Genomic DNA, 19,893 nt, shown 5'->3' with positions numbered 1-19,893 from the left:
ATAAGTTTATATACTAGGACTTCTGGGGACTGGATGGTTAAGGGGCTTGTGAAAAGGGTGCCAGAACCATTTACCTCCGGGTCACTGCTGCAAATCTAGACACGTTTTTGTTATTTGGAGCCTCAGTTTTGGACCTGGACCCCATTGTTCTATGTGCTGTACAAACACAACAAAAATATAGTTCCTATCCCAAAGAGCTTGCAACATAAGGTTAAGACAAGAGATGAACAGACAGAGGGAGGAGCACAAGGAAACATAGACAATATTGGTCAGCATGATCAGCAGCGGTCTCAGCACACTAACTGCCTAACCACGATCATGTTTTTGTAGGAATCATGGCAAAGGAGAGTTTTAAGGAGGGATTAAGACTTAAAACAGGGCCTCTCCTCTACAGTTACTTTGTTGCGAGCTGATCCCCATTGCTTTCAATGGAGTACCATGCAGGAACTGTACATGTTACAGCATCAAGACCCAAGTTGGAAAAGACCAAAACTCAAATAGATCAGCCAAAACTACTAGCAGGGGAAAACCACCATGTTACTTGGTGCCCTTGCTGGCAATTATCATCAGAAAGACATGGATGGAGTAGGCATGGAGAATGATCTCTCCCCTCACTCTTTGGGTTGGTCTCTCCAGGAAAGCTGTAAGATACCTTGACAGGTAAGTGTGGGAAGACCTGAACTGTTGGTGTCCTCCCTCACCTCTCTTGTGTATAATTCCTGCACTGTCATTTCAGCACTCTTCACGATTTTTAAAATGCAATTACTGAATCAAATAATTGTAAATACTCCTGGTAACATAGATAGCAAAATAATTCTTTGTTTCTGTTTTGTACACAGCTCATAAAATATCATCAGATGACGTATGTGGGAGATGAATTATCATAGAGACTAGCTATGTTCTATAACCAACCTTTGTAGAATGAGGCTATAGTGAAATTTGAATTAAGTTCTTTGGGGAGGGTAACATCTTTTTATTCTATGTTTGTACAGTGCCTAGTACAAGGGAATGCTGGTCCATGACTGGGGTTCCAAGGCATTACAGTAATACAGATAAATAATAATAATTTAGAAATGACTTTTACAGTATACTTACTTTGGTACGTTCATATGTTAGTGTAAATTAATCTTGCTACAGCTGTCTGTTACAGCATTTACTATCACATCCATTACTGTAGTGTCTAAATACCTTTGTTTCATGTGTTTCATAGTTCAACTCAGTTCAACAGTTCATCTCTTAACTGATCTGACATCATAATCCTCAGGAATATTTGCAGAAAGACTTCTGCTACTGAGATCATAACTGGAACACAGTACATATTATGCGAAAAGAAAAGGAGGACTTGTGGCACCTTAGAGACTAACAAATTTATTTGAGCATAAGCTTTCGTGAGCTATGGCTCCCTTCATCGGATGCAAGTGAGCTGTAGCTCACGAAAGCTTATGCTCAAATAAATTTGTTAGTCTCTAAGGTGCCACAAGTCCTCCTTTTCTTTTTGTGGATACAGACTAACACAGCTGCTTCTCTGAAACAGTACATATTATGTTATTACTTATTGTTTTAATACAGTGCCTCTATCTCTTTTTCACTTCTGCTGCTTGCATGACTTACACTAGTACAGATACACAAATGATTTCCAAATTTGTCTCTAGCCTATTCCCTTTCATCCAGTCTCATCTCTAGATCTCCTTTATAACCCACCACCATTGCAAAGTCAGTCTCTCTAGTACTCATTTGATCTCCTAATCCTTCTCCTCCACTTCCCTCTGTACTGCCATTGACAATTCCACAATCCTTCCTAGCTTCTGAATTTTCTATCTTGGTGTCAGTTTTTACACGTGTAAATTGCTCTTCCTGTACTAGCATTCCATCCAGATCATCCCATCTTGGAATCCCTCAGTTGATTTACTTTCTCTTACTGCTTTAAATTTAAGTTCCTTGGCCTCACCATAATCTTACCTCCATTTATATTTTTGCTCTCCTTTTCCCTAATGCTCTTCATACTTCCACAGGCTTCCCAATACATTGGACCTCTTTCTGCATCAGTGATGTCACTGGGAACCTTATGTCTCCTTCCCCCACTCTTAGCACCTTCGTCCATGCTGTCTGATCTAATCTGTTCATCTGTGGTCTCTATCATAACAGCCTTATCTATCTTGATCCATTATTGTGCTATCTTGGCTGACTCCTACACCTGGAACAATCTGTCTCCTCCACCAAGGAACTTCTCTGTCCTCCTTCAAATTCTTTCTTAAATTCCATTGGTGAAAGCCTAGCCCCACTGTAGTCGATGTAAAAATGGTAAAATTCCAGTTGACTTCAGTGATTCTAGAATTTCACCCCATGTCTTCAAGAAATCTTTCCTCTCTTCTCCTTGTCAATAACCCATATGCTCTCCCTCACATCAACTATTGTCCAGTATCTTGTAATGTGTGTATATTTTGACTTTCCTTATGTACTGTAAGGTCTTTGGGGCAGGGAACCTCTCAATCTGCTTGTAAAGCACCATGTAAATGTACAGTGCTATATTTTATATATTTGAATGAAAAAACTCAAACATTGGGAAGATGTTTTAATTAACTTATTTTTATGTAACTTTTTAATGGACAAATTGAAGGGATTGTAAGAAGGTAAGGAAAATATATATGAAATTGCACATTAATATTTTAATGTACAAAGAATTAAATAAATATCCTAAGGAAATAATGAAAACATAAGTGATTTGTTCCAGATGATAGTTAAAATTTCATGAAATAAATCATAAAATTTTCATCTTAAATTTGAATGAAAAGACTCCATATGTTGTTAAATGTGCCTAAATTTTAATTCATTTTGAAGGTTATTCTCTCCCTGAATCAACTGAATCATTCTTTAGTTGTTAACCAGTCATTTGTCATAGATAATGACTGAGACTTCCATTCTTGTGTGATCTTCTTGTTTACTATAACTTTCAGTATGTTTTCCCTTCATTATAATCCGCATCCATCCAAATCCAGTGGGGAGACAGTAGGGGAAGAATGGTCCTAAATGGTCAAATAGTGTGACCCCACACGGTAGGGGCAAATTAATTTATCTATGTGGTATAAGTACATTATATCCAAATAAGCAGGGGCCAAATCCAGGCCCCTGTGCCACATTATGTGTTTGGGATCTACATGGGTACAGAGAGAGAGAAATCTTGTGGAGATTACATAGTAGCTACATAGCAACTCTGCTGTTGCAGCTTCCTGGATCCATCAGTAGTGCTCTCACTCCTTCTAAGGTCCAAATCACCCCTAGCCCTCCCAAAATAGCTCTTCACAGTGAGGCCCCACCATAGACAGATCCACAGTACGCATTTCCTGTGCAATGCACTACACCAGTTCTGTTGCTGTCAGGAGCTTCTACAGCCATCAGTTGTCTGCAGGTTAAGTAGGTGAGAAGTATATAGTGACTGCTGACTTGACAGCCAATAGGAGCAACTAAATGCCCACGATTAACTGTTTGCAGGATTGGGAGCTAAGAAGGAAATATTGAAGATGCTGTGGCATTTCAGTAGTTGGACAAGGATCTATGAAGGCTTGGAGAAGGGGACAGTGCAATGTTGTTCAACCTGGCAGAGATGGCCAAAGTTGCACTCACTTCCTATGGAAGGTCAGTACTCATTTATATGGGGTGTGGTCTTGTTCATCTTTGCAAAGACTTACTTCTAAGAAAACAATGCAAAACACCAGCCAGGGGAGCAGCCAGAGGGAAAGTGAGTGACGCTCTTTGATTCCTGGGCATGAATATTCTAAGTGAGACAGGTACATGTTAACTTTACTGCCACCATTTCATTTTAAACTTTGTAGCAAGCATTAGATGCTTTTGACACTCCTGCTGCCCACATTAGCTTTAACAAGTTAACTGCGGAAGTTATTTCATAGCCTTGGGGTCTTTTACTTCAACATGTTCATTCTCTTATCTTTTTTTACAAGTTTAATTAAACACATTTTTAATTAGCAACACACTAATGAATAAATATAAACAGATCTATGCCCCTGTGCACCACTCTGGTGAACAAAGCCTATCAATGTGAATATTAAAAATTAAAAATGACTTTACAAAAGACAAACATGCTGAATAAATAATGACCGCTACATTTACAATGTACACAAAACTAAAAGGGAACTGCTGGCCTCAAATACAGAAAAGCTGGAAGAACTCTGAAATGTAATTTTATTGTTCACATTTTTTCCTCTTTCCTTCCATTAGTAGAGGGGAATGATCTAGTTCTTTTTATTACGCTTGTGAATTTGTTGAGCGACACATATTACAATGGATCACATTTTAGGAGCTGGATAACAGAGAATGAAAAGAAGTACTGCTCGCCAGTGCATGTGGTTGATTATTTTGCCAACCATTTTTGAGCTGATTGGCTTTAAGGGTGCTGCTGGCTTAACACTTGCAGACATTTCCGTGCTTATTGCTTGCAGTCATTTAAGAGCCTCTGATGCTTTTGGTAGTCAGGTGGCTCCAACTCTAATTTTTGCAATTGCATTTTGCCTCCTAAATTTCCCCCTGCCATTTCAACTGAATTCAGTAGTCTTCACTTGGATTCAGTAGTCTTCAATTGGATGGAGCTTTGAGATATGACTTCATTTCCAAAGTGAATGAACTGATTTCTTTATTAGACCAAATCCTAAATGTCCTTCATCAGGCAAAATTCCCATTGAAACCTCTCCGCCTAAGTAAGGACTAAATAATTGCTGCTGCCTTTGGGTTATTGTCTCTAAAATACTTTTGGATCCTTCAGCGTAAAATATGCTGTAGAAATATAATGTGTGTGTTAGGATTTATAATCCTAATTTCTTAGCACATGGAATTAATTCTTTGTTGCCAAGGGGCGGGGGGAAGCCTTGCACAATTGTTGTATCTCACCACTTGAACTCAAGTGACATTTAGCATGCCATAAGTTTAATACACAAGCTTCTGTCTTATGTGAATTAAATAGGCCATATTTTGCCCCAGTTACACCCTTGCAATCAAACTGGTTGCATTGATACAGCAAGATTAGATAGATGCATCTTCGAGTGTAAAAAGCTCTTCTTATCAGTGCCGGAACACCCAATTCCACTGAGTTTTTATACAAAACATGCACATTTGGTGTCACATTTTATCTTAAAATTTAAAAATCCTTCCTTCTTTGCATTAATTATGATCTGTACTCCACCAGCTTGTGTCTAACCAACCCCTGCCAGACGTTAGCAGCACAAATCTGCCGTGGGGAGTGGAGGATGAGTAATACCATGCAGGCTAAGCAACAACCCATTCTCGCCTAAGAATCGCACATTAAAAAGCAAGATGTAGTCTCGCACCAAAAAAGAAAAAGGAAAGAAAAGCTTTAAATATACCATAATCAGGTACAGAAATAGTTTCATTTCTGCCTTTTAAACATAAATATATTCAAAACTGGGCCCTGCACTCAACTTTTAAAAGATTTTTATCTGTAAAAACCTATACCTAAATATAAAACCAAACTCCATAGCCTTGAGCATACACATGATGAAGTTAATGGTAAAACTTCAGTGAGAGCAGGATCAACCTCTTATGCTGAGGATATGACTCCCCAAGGGGTAACAAAGCACGCTCACAGAGTAAAAGTGGCAAGCTATAGAAGTATGTTACATGTGAAGTATACAGGGCCATTTACTGCCATAACATGGTGTGTTGATCAATGGAGAGCTGGCTGGTCACATGGTATGAGCTCCTTCTCTTTGCTTTCACCTACTAAATCACACTGAAAGACTGTTAAAGACACATGGGGATTTTCAGAAGCATTCAGGGTTGGCCTAACTTTGCTCCCAATGACTTCAGTGGGAGTGAAGTTAGGACACTGCTGAGCACTTTTGAAATTCCTGCCCTTCACACTTCCCTGATGCTTCATTTTTGCACAGACAGTTGGTGTATTATACAATCACAACTAGAGTGGGGGTAGTTCTCAGCATCATGACTGTAAGGGGAAGTTGTCCGTGAGCCAATCAATTTGTTAAGATATGGTCTACAGTATGAAAAATCTTGAGGCCTCCTGTCCTAATGGCCTGAATGGGAGTTTCACTTCCAAAAAATGGCAAAATGTGTGTGTGTGTGTGTGTGTGTCCTATATATTCACCTATTGTTACTAAGCAACTTCAGCAAAATGAAAGCTGTGCTTTATGGTATTAATGGAGCAGGTAGAAATGCTGCAGACCAGACCAGTATCTGTGAAAGAGGTGAAAGGGTCTGTAGAAATAATAAAACTCAAAATCAGATCAAACAAAACTAAATTTGGCACCTGGCTTAATATTTCTTTGTTAGTTACCCACACTTTTCCTTTAAGAAAGGAGATAAATCCCAGCAGAATTTCAGACTAATATTATTCTCGTTTCTTGCAATATTCGTCAGAGGTTTGGTGAGAAACTGCCACATTACGTGCACATTGAAAAGTTCATGTGGTGTAACAACCCATTGCCTCTCCCCTCCTGCTGCAGTTATTCAGCAAGGGTGTACGTTTCAGAGTAGCAGCCGTGTTAGTCTGTATCCGCAAAAAGAAAAGGAGTACTTGTGGCACCTTAGAGACCAACAAATTTATTTGAGCATAAGCTTTCGTGAGCTACAGCTCACTTCATCGGATGCATGCAGTGGAAAATACAGTGGAGAGATTCTAGATACACAGAGAACATGAAACCATGGGTGTTACCATACACACTGTAACAAGAGTGATCAGGTAAGGTGAGCTATTACCAGCAGGAGAAAAATAAAAAATAAAAAACTTTTGTAGTGATAATCAAGGTGGGCCATTTCCAGCAGTTGACGAACATGTGAGGAACAGTGGAGGGGCAGGGGGCAGAAATAAACATGGGGAAATAGTTTTACTTTGTGGAATGACACATCCACTCCCAGTCTTTATTCAAGCCTAAGTTAATTGTATCCAGTTTGCAAATTAATTCCAATTCAGCAGTCTCTCGTTGGAGTCTGTTTTTGAAGTTTTTTTGTTGAAGAATTGCCACTTTTAGGTCTGTAATCGAGTGACCAGAGAGATTGAAATGTTCTCCGACTGGTTTTTGAATGTTATAATTCCTGACGTCTGATTTGTGTCCATTTATTCTTTTACGTAGAGACTGTCCGGTTTGGCCAATGTACATGGCAGAGGGGCATTGCTGGCACATGATGGCATATATCACATTGGTAGATGTACAGGTGAACAAGCCTCTGATAGTGTGGCTGATGTGATTAGGCCCTATAATGGTGTCCCCTGAATAGATATGTGGACACAGTTGGCAACGGGCTTTGTTGCAAGGATAGGTTCCTGGATTAGAGTTTTTGTTGTGTAGTTGCTGGTGAGTATTTGCTTCAGGTTTGGGGGCTGTCTGTAAGCAAGGACTGGCCTGTCTCCCAAGATCTGTGAGAGTGAGGGATTATCCTTCAGGATAGGTTGTAGATCCTTGATGATGCATTGGAGAGGTTTTAGTTGGGGGCTGAAGGTGATGGCTAGTGGCGTTGTGTTATTTTCTTTGTTGGGCCTGCCCTGTAATAGGTAACTTCTGGGTACTCTTCTGGCTCTGTCAATCTGTTTCTTCACTTCAGCAGATGGGTATTGTAGTTGTAAGAATGCTTGATAGAGATCTTGTAGGTGTTTGTCTCTGTCTGAGGGGTTGGAGCAAATGCGGCTGTATCGTAGAGCTTGGCTGTAGACAATGGATCGTGTGGTATGGTCTGGATGAAAGCTGGAGGCAAGTAGGTCAGTATAGCGGTCAGTACGTTTCCGGTATAGGGTGGTGTTTATGTGACCATCGCTTATTAGCACTGTAGTGTCCAGGAAGTGGATCTCTTGTGTGGATTGGTCCAGGCTGAGGTTGATGGTGGAATGGAAATTGTGGAAATCATGGTGGAATTCCTCAAGAGCTTCTTTTCCATGGGTCCAGATGATGAAGATGTCATCAATGTAGCGCAAGTAGAGTAGGGGCATTAGGGGATGAGAGCTGAGGAAGCGTTGTTCTAAATCAGCCATAAAAATGCTGGCATACTGTGGGGCCATGTGGGTACCCATAGCAGTGCCGCTGATTTGAAGGTACACATTGTCCCCAAATGTGAAATAGTTATGGGTGAGGACAAAGTCACAAAGTTCAGCCACCAGGTTTGCCATGACATTATTGGGGATACTGTTCCTGATGGCTTGTAGTCTATCTTTGTGTGGAATGTTGGTGTAGAGGGCTTCTACATCTATAGTGGCTAGGATGGTGTTTTCTGGAAGATCACCTATGGATTGTAGTTTCCTCAGGAAGTCAGTGGTGTCTCGAAGATAGCTGGGAGTGCTGGTAGCGTAGGGCCTGAGGGGGGAGTCTACATAGCCAGACGATCCTGCTGTCAGGGTGCCAATGCCTGAAATGATGGGGCATCCAGGATTTCCAGTTTTATGGATTTTGGGTAGCAGACAGAATACCCCTGGTTGGGGGTCTAGGGGTGTATCTATGCAGATTTGTTCTTGTGCTTTTTCAGGGAGTTTCTTGAGCAGATGGTGTAGTTTCTTTTGGTAACCCTCAGTGGGATCAGAAAGGGTGTAGGTTATTCACTTTATCTGATAATCACAAGAGGACCCTGGCAGAAGCAAGCTATAGTTCAAAAAGACCCTCATGTGGGCTAGTAAGTAGGACTGTTGCTGTTGTCAGAGAAGAATAGGAAGAAAAGAGTGAAATGGCTCAGTGTCTGTGTTGGAAAGTCTTTAAGGTGCATTTTGCAGCCTACAAGGCAGTCTGAAAGCTTCCTTGGCTAGGAGCATTGAGAGGTAAATACATGTATTCCCTGCAGTGCTTTACAATTTTAGTTTAGAAAGACTGGGGAGAAATAGAGAGATACAAAATGAATTGAGGACTTAATCAAAAGGACTAAAGAAGAGATAAGCTGACTAGAAAAGGGGGGAAATGCAGGTTAGCAAACAACAAACAAAGAGAGTTTTGAATACAATTACCAAGAAAGAAGGAATGAAATTAGGGCACTGATGCAGACAGAAAACAGGGAGGAAAGGATGAAAAACAAGGCAAGGTTTTGAAAGGATCCATATGGAGTTGTACAGAAGGTACTAGAGGAAGGAAAGATGCAGAAGTTCATCTGTCTCTAAAAACCTAATAGAAATGAGGAATGGAAAACTGGGTCAGGAAAAATGACAAACCCCTCCCAGTCATCCCTTTCTTTGTCTGTCATTTGTGTCTGTTTTTAAAGGATTGTTTCAGGAAAGCACCGTTGGTAAATGACATAATATCCTTGCTCAGAACTGTCATACTAGCAGAGTACCTACCACAGTCAAATGTGAGATGCTAAGACAGTCTCTGACCAAATATTTAGTACCAGTGACCATAAACTAGAGGTGGAAATTAGGAGTCACATAGCACAGTCCAGACCCAGAGGAGTGACTGTGCAACCAGTGTGAAAGAGAAATGATTCAGACAAAGAGACACTTTTTACTCCAACATCCCAAATACAAGGAAATATGTGAGAGAGATTTCCTCAAACTATCAGGAATCATAAAATTTCTCATCAAAAAGTGATGAGGAAAAACAATGTCTGAGCCTGGTAGAAAGGAAAGATACTGCAGAAATGACATTGGACTGTATGAGAGGGAAAAGGAGGGTGAGATAATATCTTTTATTGGACCAATTTCTGTGGGTGAAAGAGTCAAGCTTTCAAGCTACACAAGCGCTCCTTTTCAGGTCTGGGAAAACATCTACAACAACACTGTATTAGACTGTATATCAACTTGCCACTACTTGAGGAATTGACACTGCTGACAAATGGACATGAGGATCAAACCCCAAAGAGTCTGTAGTTCTGCCAAGGGCAGATCTTACGTATCTCTGGCAGATACCTGAGGGGTATCTCTGTCCTTTTTTACTTTAGCAACACTAATATAGCTTATCAGGGATGGTCTAGATCAGCGGTTCTCAACCGGGGATCCGTGGCCTACTGCGGGTCTGCAACCCCTTTCAGGGGGGCCACGGAGCCCTGCGGCTGAAACCCTGTATGTGAGCCTCAGCACTGAAGACGGGAGCGGCACGGGGCTGAAGCCGGCAGGCCCCCCGCCCGAGCCGGGAGTGGTGCTGGGTTGAAACTGGCGCCCCTACCCCAAGTCTCCGAAGCTGGAAAACCTCCCCGCCTCCCAGCCAGAAGCAGCAGGGGGCTGAAGCAGGAGCCTCATTGCTCCCCCTCCCTGAAGCTGGGAGCTACACTGGGAGCCCCCTGCCCATACACACACACACCACCTGTACACAGCCTCTAGCTACCACCTGCCTGCACCCTGAGCTACTCCCTTGCCTAGCTACATTCTGCCTGCACCCTGCGGAGCTGGCTCGAGCCCCACCAGCCCTTGTCCCCCAAATAGAAGTTAAACTATGCCTACGCCCAAGGGTTCCCCCCCCACCCCCGGCCTAGAGCCCTGAGCTCCCCTACCATCTCCCCCCCAGCCAGGCCCTGGCATTTTTATAGCATGTTTAGGGGGACCTCAGCAAGAAAAGGGTTGAGAATCCCTGGTCTAAATAACACTTAGTCCTGCTATGAATGCAGGGCTCTGGACTACACATGACCTTTCAAGGTCCTTTCAAGTTCTGTGATTCCATACTAATCAAGTTTCATTGAATTGAAGACTAAGCAGGGGATAACAGAGATACTGGCAGTCCATTGTTACAGAAAACACCATCAGGAACGGTAGCAGGACTGTGTGAGCTGCATTCAGTTTGAAGATTGATTCCCCCTGTTCAAAAGCAAGTTAATATTTGGTCTAGTCAATGTGTAGACACATAGCAGGTAGATATGTAGGTGAGCCAGTTTAAACAAAGCTTGGAATGGTATCATGATGATACATGAGTAGGTACTGAGAAAGTTTCACTGCATTTCTAAATTAAACTGGAACTTAAAATGTTTTTATCAAGTTCAGAAATGTTCAAATACTTTTTGTTTTTGCACACTTCTGATATCCAGCTAGAAGTGGGGGATAGGCCGCACTGTATTATTGACATGGCGAGAAACAGGAGGTCTGGAAACATTGAAAAAAAGACTTTGGTTCTATGATTCCAAGCTCTCGAAGAGGGGTGAAGAACTTTAGTTCTGAATAGGCACTTGAGAGTTTGGATGTTTATTTGAACATGAAAAGAACAGAGACTTGTCCATCTCTAATACAAACCTCACTGTCCTCTCAGGGATCCACCTTTCTCACCATCTGATTCCACTCATTGTTATACTGGAGTCTGTTGATGGCTGCCAGAAAGCCTCTCTTTGATTTATAAGAAATCACAGACCTCCCTGAAACTAAAGGGTATGCTAGCCACCTTTCATTCATCTTAAATGATGGAGTAATTAAATACCCCCTTGTTTAGAGATAACTAAAACAATAAAACATCTGCCCAAGGCACTGGAGCACATTGAAAGACCGGAAAAAGAACAAACTCAGAGAGAGAATAAGAGAGGTTTTCCTGGGACTGATTGCAAATGCAGGGACTGGGGCACTGACTGATGGAGCTGTGTGTTTCTGTATGTCAGATGCAGACCAAACTGGTAATCCAGGAGAAAGTGAGTGAAGTGTTATACTGGGTGTAAGCCTAGAGAGAGAGCTTCTTTTCCACAAAGGACTGGCTGCAAAGCAGTCTTGGATTTCTGAACAAGGAAATTGTCTGCTGTTATTTGTTACTACTGTGTTAGGGAAAACAGGACATTGTGTACATTCTTGGTAAATAAACAGGATTGCACCAAAGAAATACATGACTTCTCTCATCAATTTCTCCTCCAAATGGAAACTACCCAAGGCCCTGAATATTGGCTAATGATTCGGGCCAAGGGGCAACAGCGCTTCTGCTCTATAGGGGCATTTTAGGTAACAGCACTCTGGTTTACAAGAGGCCAGGATGATTTTCATAAGGGAAATTTACTCAGTCTGCTTAGTTCGACATCCTTCTTTGTGTTGACCTTTCACCTTCATGCCATCTATCAGCCTGAGCTTTACCAGAAGAGTTGGACTGCTAGAGAAGACTGTTACTTATGGTGGGTTAATTAAAGGGGCAATTCATGATTGGTTTGGCTTTGGGGAACATAGATAAAACTTTTCTGTGTCTCTATGTTCTTTGTTTGTATGTCTTTAAAGTGTGCACATACACCTAGAGTCCTGGATAAGTGCTTTTAAAACAAGTTTACTCAAGGAGCAAAAGCCCTGCACACCATACTGTGGCAGAGAGTTAATGTCCCTAAAACAAGGCATTGTCCTATACCATGTTCCCATACAAGAGGACACTTTACAATAGTGACGCTACAGTATGTTGGACCATTGTTGTAAAATACTGATGTATTCCTTCTCTTTTCATGAGCGTCCAGAGGGAATGGAGACAAATAGCATAGAACTTGTGACTTTCTGGTAGGGCCCAGGGCCAGAGTTATTATTCTTTCACTTTTGATACCTAAGTAAAAAGTCAGGCCCTTCATCCACTTTCCTCTCCAGCCTACTGTACGTCAACCACAATGGAAGGGCCCAGATTCTGGAACCCTTCCTCACAAAACAGGTTTTACTTACTCTTTGGTTTCTTGAAAGGATTCAAGGTCCCAAACTGTAAGAGCACAGATTAGATTTTGTGCCAACTTTGGGCACCCAACACAAGAAAACCAGCAACAACAAAAATGACAAGTTCTATAGAAAAGCGGCCAAATGAAAAATCCCAGGACTTCAAAACAACTCATTAGAGATAGACAATAAACCAGGGTCCTCCTTGAAACTGCAACAGTTTCCCAATAATGCTCCATTTCAAGTCAGGAGAGGGAAAGATACTTAAGATATAGTGAAGACTAAATAGAGAAGTTCATTAAATGTAATTGAAAATTACATTAATTAGGTGAGGTAGCAGTGACAAAATGTCACCATTTTGTCCAGAGAGCCTTTAAGACAGAGTTCTGGCTGCTGCTTGTTTGTTTATTTGCTTTTTTGTTTTCTAGTCACACAAATAAAGTTACGTGAACCAAAATAAGAGGCACAAAATGAACTATGAAATTATTAACAGGATAACAGCAGGCCCAGTGCTTAGGACAAGTCATGCTGTCTCTGCAGGTGACAGATGATAGGATTTAGACAACAAATAGACAACTCTTCATTACCATTCTAAATCACTAATCTGCTAAATAAATTAATGCTCTCATCAGTAGCAGTATCATTATATTCACCTCCCATAGTGGCTGCCATTGCTGCTCTTCTGATTTAAGTGATGTGCCCCATATTTACCCAACCTGCATCATTTAGCAATTCTCGTAGGTTCAGATGTGAGAGGCAGCAGCCATAATGCATTCCACAAGTTCTGCCCTTTTAACAAGAGGAACAGTGTTTAGACATAAGCACTGGTTCTCCCTTTTTGGGGTAGGAAGGGAATCATTTATGACACTAAGGATCAGATGCTGTCATACCAGTGTAAACCAAAGTAATTCCACTGAAGTTCATAGAGTTACTGAGTTTACCCTGGTGTACGTGAGATCAGAATCTGGTACCTCTGTACCCAGTTACCCATTAATAACATGGTATCTGAGCAAAGTATGTAGCCCTTAAGTGACTCCTTGGCACTGTAGTTGGATTTTCAAAGGAAGTGAAATAAGTTTGTGACCTAATTACAGAAGACATACCAAGAAAAGGGTGATCAATCTTATATTACATAGCGTGCTGTAAGATGAATTGCCTGTGGGGTCAGGAAGGGATCTTCTTCCTCCTAACTTTATCACTATTGCACAAATATGTTCATTGCTTTGTTTTTCTGCCTCTCTGAAATGTAAGGAATTTGCTACTGCCTGAGGAAGGATTCTGGGCCAAGTTGGCCAATCTGGTGTGATATGGCAATCCTGGTGGTGGTTTGTGCAGTTACTTATTTTTGAAAAGTAGGAGACTATTAAAGATTGAACGAGTTTGGGGTGAGCCTCTGAAAATTCTGTGGCTGATTTGGGCTTTGGAAATAAGAGAACAAACTGCCCAAATGCAGCAGTGCTGGTAAGCAAAGTCAGTTGAGCAGGGAATTAAATGTAATGCACCTGATTCCCTAGATCAAAGGGGTCAGAAATCTCTAACCAGAGATTTTCCAAATGGATATCAGACTGCAGGAACTCTTGTTACCAGTCTCGTAACATTCATCCACCTTTGCTTACATACACTCAGCGTACAAGGTCTATAGCCATTTCCATGGCTTTCCTCAAAAACATACCGATCATCAAAATCTATAGAGCTGTTACTTGAGCATCTGTACATATATTTTCCAAATACTACGCAATAACTTATGCTTCTACCTCCAGTACTGTGTTCAGTTTGGCTGTGCTTTCCGCTGTACTGGTTTGACTCCGAAGCCCTGACCACCTTAAAAGGCACTGCCTAGTAGTCACCTAGAGTGGAGCACTCTACTCGAAGAAGAAGAAATGGTTACTCACCCTGTGCAGTAACTATGGTTCTTCAAGATGTGTGTCCCTACGGGTGCTCCATTACCTGCCCTCCTTCCCCTTTGCTTTGGAGTTCTCTGCCCTGGGACTTCACAGTAGAGAAGGAATTGAAGGTGGTTTGCCCATGCAGTGCTATATAACAACAAGACTAACGCATGCTCAGGCCGATTGGACACTGCTATGAGAAATTGCCAATCAATAGTGCAGGGGGCACTAGCACACCTAGAGTGGAGCACCCGTAGGGACACACATCTCAAAGTTACTGCTCAGGGTGAGTAATCATTTCTTTCACTGGGAGATGTGCCTGAATAAGTAGGACAGAATTGGATCTTCATTTGGAACAGGAGAAAAATTAGGGGAAACATCCACCTTTGTTTTCAAAAGGGGATTCGGATTTGTGATGTATGTCTTTTCCCAAGGTTAGTCAGGGCAGGTCTCTGCAGACCACAGCATCTCCTTCTGTCCTTTACATTTTCAGTAAGTGTTTCACAGGAGTTTGAATGTCCCAGAGGAACTGAGCACTCAGGAAAGAAATCACTCTGTATGTCTGTAATGAATAAAAGAACCTAGATCCTAGAATAAAGAGCAGCCTGTAGTTCATAACCAGGACAAGCTGCTTCATGCGCCTGGAACTTGAGAGGGGATGACAAGCGTATATTTTGGTTGGTGGGGGACAACAGACCATCCTGCACCAGTACATATTTTCTAGCTCCATTTCAGGATTGTTGTGTTAGAGTTGCACTCCTAGCAGCCCCAGCATGAATATTGATTTGTGTGCCGCAGCACATCCTTGACAGACATACTGTAGCTTTTGGAATTCTTACAGCTTGGAAAGAAAAGTCATAGCAGCTAAGAAAAAATGATGAAGGCTGAGCACGGATCCCACCTGCCCTAGCCCTTACCAGATAAAAGGACTATCACAGGAGGAGAAGGAGCAGAAATAGCTATCAAAACAATACATAGAGATGGAGGAAAAGAAGAGTGTTGTGTATGAGGATTTCAGAGAGAGAGGAAAATAATTTTCATCAGAACAAATAATACCTTTAGAACTTTGTAATTTAGAAACGTTGCTACTTCTTACAGGAACAGATAAGATCAACTCCTGCTGCTCTTACTACTTCCATGAGTAAGGCAAGCAGGATTTGACCCGTAATGGTTATGATTCCATCTCCTTTGTAGTTTAGTGAATATTAAAATGTAAACTTTTCAATTAAATTATTATAAAAAATAAAGATGTGCATGGCACTGTAAACACTATGATCAATTCAACACTAACTATCATAGGTTTTGTGAAGTCTGATTCATTAATCTTTCAGATCCTTGGATAGAAATAGCTTTTGAAGTGCAAAGTATTATCATCATTATTATATGTGCATAAAGCAGATTTCATGCCTCAGTCAAAGAGGAAAACATAGCAACTGCTGTACCACCTTCACTTCAGTGTCCCTATCCTCTTTAACTGCTCTCTTTACTCCAGGTAGCCCACCTGATCCATAAATCTCTCAGATTTCCAGCTTCTGATTTCCAGCTTCTGATATTTGTAAAGAATTTATTTGTTTTTATATTTTTGGCAATATGGCTTTCAATTTCCGTCTTTGCCCTTCTAATTTTGATCTGGGTACATTTTACCTAGTGTGCTTTATGCTCCTTTCTTTTGGCTTCATTTGGGTTATTTCCATTCTCTGAGAGATACCAGTATGGCATGAATAACCTCTTGCCATTTAACCATATGGCACCAGACAAATATGTAATAGACAGTCCCTTCCCTTAAATGCTGATATGCAAACAAGTGGGTGTGACTTTGAAGGGATTGGGGGAAGAGGATTAGAGTAACAATGTCCTAGGTCTAGCTAGGAGTATAGTCAGATGGTTTTGAGTCATTGAGGTTGATGGTTTTTTTAATTACAAGACATAAATCAGCAAGTGAACAAAGTAAGTATCACCAATCCCTACTGGCCATCTACTTAGCTATTATCAGAAGGCATCACGGTGCCAGTGGAATTTGAAATGCGATTTGAAGCAGGACAGAATAGTGGCTTTAAGGATTAGTTATGGGGTGCATGCCATTCATAAGGGGTGATGTGGAAGAAAGCACAAATATGCTTACTAGTGGCACCTTAGAGACTAACCAATTTATTTGAGCATAAGCTTTCGTGAGCTCACGAAAGCTTATGCTCAAATAAATTGGTTAGTCTCTAAGGTGCCACTAGTACTCCTTTTCTTTTTGCGAATACAGACTAACATGGCTGCTACTCTGAAACCTACAAATATGCTTGTGGGAGAAATGGACAAATAGGCAACTACCAAACAGCTGGATCATAAGTTTTCCATTGAGTGTGTTGCCTGAAGCTAGAGGGTAGCCTAGAGAGGGTCTGGGAAAGAGCAGATCGAGAGATATCAGTATTAAGAGAAAAGGATAATAAATGAAAGTTAATTGCACATGCTTTAACCAGTTAGATAATATTACGGTAATACATAACAAGATATGCTTGACCTATTCTTCCCTACGATACATGCACGAATAGTTTGAAAACCTAATAACTGTTTAAGTATTCAACTTAGATGACTCTTGAGACAGCCAGCATGTGTGCTGGGGCTTTAGGAGTTCATGTAGTTGTGACTGTGAAATTACAGGATCTTGTAGGAGTGAAGAGCCACCTGTCTGTCCAAACGGTTGCCCTCCTCACAGCTGAAATCTACATGAGTTCCTTAGCCTTATTCTTTGAGCAGCAGCAGCCAGCTTTTGAAAAATTATATCACAGCATGGAATAGATATCTGGAAGAGAACAAAACGCCTGAGTATCCAGCTGTTTTTTCTGCCGTTCATTTTTCTCCCCTCTCTTTTGATAAAATATGGATATGTCAGATTTCTTGGAACAAAGCTGGTAACCTGGGAGGGGGCAGGGAAAGGAGCATTAACTGAACTCCTGTTTAGCTACCTCGCCTACCACTAGTGATGAGAGCCAGTTAAAATACCAGTCCCTGTGGATAACCTCACCCATAAATAAATAAGTGGAAACTGATAATTGGCACTGCAACCCAATCCCTTAAAATGCCAATTGAAATAGAAGGGACTATAAAACCAGTGACTTGAGCATCCAACATATAAAAAGGATCTAGAAAGCAGCGTGGCAAAGATACAAGCCATCTTTGCCTTAAGCCCTTGGTAGAGCTGGCTGAAAAATGAGAATTTTTCACATGGGAATTTTCACGGGGGGGGGAGTGTTGAAGTGTTGGAAGTGTTGAAAGTTTTACTTTCATATAGAAAGTAATATTTTCACTTTTAAAATTAACATTGTCATATGTGCTACTTTTAAAAGTGAAAGTGTTACCTTCTCTCTGCAAGTAACCCATTTTTTGACCAAAAAAATCTTTTCGTTGAATTTTTTATTTTATTTGTAACACTCAGAAACACACCCAAATTGATTGGCATCTACTTTTAAAGCTAAAAGGTTATGTATTTTTGTCTGACCTGTATGGGCTTTTATTGCCTGGTTTGCCATCCTATTGCTCTTCATACCATGCTGCTCAGTTACCTCCTAGTCTCTTTACCTAGCAAGGAGGGGGAGTAAGTGAACAAATAGCAAAACAAAGGGTTTGAAGAAAATTTACATGTAGACATCATGAACTTAAGTGTGGTTCTTCATTATAATGATAGTTGTAGTCACCTGATGAATCTATGAATGGAAGTGGACAGGTAAGATCTATTGTGTAATCCATGTCTTGTGCTCCTCCAGCATTGTATTAAATTAAAATTAACTGCAGAAAAAGTTGTCATAGATCCCATCCTAGTCAAAGGTACAGATGTGCAGACCATCAACTCTCCATGTACTCCAAAAAAAATGGTTTTCAAACAATTCACAGGGAACCTGAAAAATGATTGCTGATTTCTCAGCTAGTAACTATGACCCATTCTCCACCCCCTCCCAATTACCATGAGCACTCTCACTCCTAATTAAAGTACAGGATTCACCCTGAAAAATTGTTTTTTCTTATATGCTTAACATGTCAAATATTTGATAAGTACATTTTTCCCCAGAATATTGAGAAGTGTTGAAAGAGCAATTGGGAAAAGTTCATTAATACCTGAATTAATGTTTTACCAGGGATACATCTTTATACAAACTTCTTTTCTTGTTTCAGAGTAGCAGCTATGTTAGTCTGTATCCACAAAAAGAAAAGGAGGACTTGTGTCACCTTAGAGACTAACCAATTTATTTGAGCACAAGCTACAGCTTACTTCATCGGAATCCTCCAGCTACGACACATACATGGAAAGTTCTATAGCTAATGGAATACAGAAATATCTCACCTAATTTGATATGGAAAGTAGATGGCAGTCCATAAGAAATGGTAATAATAAAGTAATTTTTCGTGCATCTGATCATAAAGAATGTGCTTGTATAGCAGTTTTTACCTGATGATCTCACAAGGATGTACAAGCAATTATTTAAGCCTTGGGACACCTCTGTAAAATGGACAAGTAATACTTTAGTCAAGTTGCATTTTCATGATTATTATACTCATCTTTGCACGTCTAAATATGAGAAGCGTGGTCACAAAAAGCAAGTCATTGAACCAAGGAGTTCTGATTGCCTGTCCCTGGGTTTAACCACTAGCCCATTAACCACATTTGATAGACATTAACAAAAGCATCAAAAAATAATGCACTCTAAATCCTGCAAAGTTAGGCCATTACTGTGACATTTTGGGTGATGGTTTTTCTTAGTGTCTTATTAAATGCAATTTGGTGGTTGCATGTAAGTTGGTTTGTTTTTTTCAAGAGGCTCAACTTGGCAGCATTTCAGATGCCTGGCTGGTAAGTGCTAAACCCATTTATTATTTTATTCAACTGAAAGCTTCCAGTGTCCCCTAGAAGCTGATGTTAAGTGAGGTAACAGTAGAGCTGGACTGACTGTTCTGATGTAATAGTAAGATCATTATTTTTTTATTTTTCAAGTGCTAGCAGCCCTCAAAGAAGTAAGCAAAGACAGCCTAAGAAGCTTCCAGTTGAAAGCCCCAATCTTGCAATGTATTCATGTGGGTGGAACCCAGTGTGAATGGGTGACGGGGATGTGCTGACATTTGAACACTAAATAGGGCTCACAAATAAATACAAATAAGAGATCTGGAGTTGAAAGTAAAAATGCAAGAATAAAAAATGTTGTTTCTCAGCAAGTAACTCAAACATCCTGGTGGTTCCATGGCCTTTTGTTGTTTTAATCATCTCACGTTCTATGGGGATCTTCTTCAAGAATCATAGAAATGTAAGGCTGGGAGGAATCCCAAGAGATCCTCTAGTCCATCCCCCATGTTGAGGCAAGGCCAAGTATACTTCCTAAGCCAAATCAGGGCCAAGCAAAGCCCTGATTTCTTAGATACAACACTCCTAGTAATACACCTCAGAATTATATTTGTCTTTTTAGCAACTGCAACACATTATTGGCTCATTTGGTT

At 40.8% G+C, this 19,893-nt stretch overlaps 1 long non-coding RNA gene across 3 annotated transcripts in view; it reads left to right on the top strand.

Annotated features, from left to right (window-relative positions):
• LOC119567136 overlaps positions 1-19,554 on the top strand; it is a 138,998-nt gene extending 119,444 nt beyond the window's left edge. For all 3 annotated transcript variants that reach the window (XR_005226918.2, XR_005226917.2, XR_006283679.1), the window contains exons 2-3: positions 3,490-3,633; positions 18,580-19,554. This is a non-coding gene — a long non-coding RNA (uncharacterized LOC119567136). The remainder of the gene's footprint in view (positions 1-3,489; positions 3,634-18,579) is intronic.
• Positions 19,555-19,893: the final 339 nt, after the last annotated feature.

This window comes from Chelonia mydas, chromosome 9, assembly GCF_015237465.2.
Source record: "Chelonia mydas isolate rCheMyd1 chromosome 9, rCheMyd1.pri.v2, whole genome shotgun sequence".
Lineage (NCBI taxonomy): Eukaryota > Metazoa > Chordata > Testudines > Cheloniidae > Chelonia > Chelonia mydas.
This window is presented reverse-complemented; position numbering and strand designations above follow the sequence as displayed.